The sequence below is a fragment of the Miscanthus floridulus genome, chromosome 19, assembly GCF_019320115.1.
Source record: "Miscanthus floridulus cultivar M001 chromosome 19, ASM1932011v1, whole genome shotgun sequence".
NCBI classification, from domain to species: Eukaryota; Viridiplantae; Streptophyta; class Magnoliopsida; order Poales; family Poaceae; genus Miscanthus; species Miscanthus floridulus.
The window spans coordinates 56,363,653-56,366,150 of record NC_089598.1 but is presented as its reverse complement, the minus strand read 5'-3'; the positions used below and the strand labels follow the sequence as shown (position 1 = coordinate 56,366,150).

Genomic DNA, 2,498 nt, shown 5'->3' with positions numbered 1-2,498 from the left:
TGAAGCCATGGCTAACAGGACGCTCCGTGAATTCTCTGCTCCAACTATGGCCAACATCCGTACTAGACCAATAGTCAATGTTGGAGACAATGGATTTGAGCTCAAGCTAGCTCTCATCAATATGGTCCAAGCAAACCAGTTTTGTGGAAAGGCCCATAAAGATGCGAGTGCACATGTCCAGCACTTTTTGAGATATGTAGCACTTTCACCATCAAAGGAGTAAACCAAGATGCCATATTACTTCGCCTCTTCCTAATATCACTCTTGGGAAAGGCAAAGCAATGGTTCTACGCCAACAAAGATAGAAATACTATATGCAATAACTGCTCCACTGTCTTTCTAGCAAAGTTCTTTCCCATAGGCAAGACCAATGCTCTACGTGGAAGAATTTCAAGCTTTTAGCAACAACATGATGAATCTATCCCTGAGGCATGGGAATGTTTTCAAGATTACATTACGGAATGTCCTCATCATGGGATGGAGAATTGGCTACTCATGCAGACTTTCTACCATGGGTTGATGAATAGTACCTATGAGACTATGGATGCTGCTGCTGCTGGAGGTGCATTCCTGTCACTCACCATACCAGACACAACAACTCTTGTGGAGAAGATGGCCTCCAATCAAGGTTGGAATGAAGACATGTACAAACTCGCAAGAGGGGTGGAGGTATGCATCAACTCAAGGAGGTAGACATGCTATCTACCAAGATGGACCTACTGATAAAGAAGCTTGAAGATCGAGACAATGAGAAGCAAGAAGTCATGCATATTCATGATTCTTGCATGACATGTGAAGTATGTGGAAACACTGGGCATTTAGGGAGCAACTGCCCAAAGACCCATGAGGATGTGAACCTTCTCAACAACAACTACTACTTTTGTCTTCAACAGAATCAAGGATGGAACTAGCAACAGAGACCAAACTACCAAGTTAATTACCAAGGTAACTATCAAGATAATAATTTTAACAATTTTAATCAACCACCCTTGAGAGAATTAATTGCTGGTCAATCCAAACTTATGGAAGGATTATTTAGAAAGATAGCTACCAATGATACAAGTCTAGAGAACTAAATAATAGAATGGATAGCTTTGCTTCGGCCATTAAAAACCAGCATAGCTTTAATAAAATGATAGAATCACAAATAGCTCAGCTGGCTGTTGTTGTTCCTTCGTCTGACAAAGGTAAGATTCTAGGGCAACCAAAAGATCTAGACACTACAAATCTTGTCAATATTCACAATACAACATACTACTATATACAACCATCGACGGGAAGGTGGATAGATTATACCTTGCTAGAAAAGAAGGGTGATCCAGGAAGACCTGTTATCCCCATCGCCATTGGACCTCACATTTTCTAAGAAGCTATCTATGACTTCAGAGCAAGTGTCCACATCATGCCTAAGGTAATCTATGATTAAATTAATGGAGATACTTTATTGTACACAAATATGCGTTTGCAGCTTGTAGATTAGTCACTCTGTTACCCCAAGGGAGTTCTTGAAGATGCCATTATTTGAGTGGGACAATCATATGTTCCCGTAGACTTTGTGGTTTTGGAGATAGGTGGAGATGTAAGGGCACCCATTATTTTGGGCTGACCTTTCCTAAGCACCACAAAAGCCATGATCTACACGAACAGTGCCAAGATCTACTTCACAATCAAGGATAGAAAGGAGAAGTTTTCTTTTAAGAACCACATCCTGCAATCTCCTAGACATTCGCAGATGTCATACCTGCCTAAAGAGACAATAGTGACCAAGAAGAAGAAGAACAGAGAAGGAGAAAGAACAAGGCTAGGTAGCCACAAGAAGAATCAGTCAACATGATCAACACACTCTGAATAGAGTATGACCACCTCCTCGCTTCACCATTCCTTGCTAAGAAGGATGACCGAGCCATACCCACGATCGAGTGTACCATAGGACAAAGAATCTTCCACAAGACCTTCTACGACATTAGATCGGGTGTCAATATAATGCCCAAGGTAACATATGAATACTTATTTAGTAACAAACCTTTGTTTCCTACATATATGCAATTGCAGATGGTGGACCAATCAATCCAATTACTAGAAGGAATAGCAAAAGATGTCATGGTAAGAATACATGATCACTATGCCCTTGCCGACTTCATGATTATAGACACAGGAGAAGAAGAAGAAGATGATACACCCATCATCCTTAGAAGACTGTTCCTCAACACTACCAACGTGATCATCTACGTCGGATCTGGACAAGTCCACTTCCAATTCTCTGGAGAAAAGGTACACTGTTATTTCAATAGTTATACCACTTATGAGCAGCTGAAGAAGTCCCGCTTTAGGAGGAGACATCGATCATCCCAAAACCAAAAGAATCAATCCCCAAAGAAAAGTTGGGAGGAAGATGAGGAACCTAAAGAAGTTGTAAAAGATGAGCCCGCTCCACCAAAGTCAAGTCCATAGACAAAGCAGGTATGAAAAGAAAATGTAACATCACCACAAGAGTTACA

General features: G+C 41.0%; 1 non-coding gene across 1 annotated transcript; it reads right to left on the bottom strand.

The window, feature by feature from the left end:
* Nucleotides 1-370: 370 nt before the first annotated feature.
* Nucleotides 371-479, bottom strand: LOC136530240 (small nucleolar RNA R71). Its single transcript, XR_010777724.1, has one exon. It is a non-coding gene; the product is annotated as a small nucleolar RNA R71 (small nucleolar RNA).
* Nucleotides 480-2,498: the final 2,019 nt, after the last annotated feature.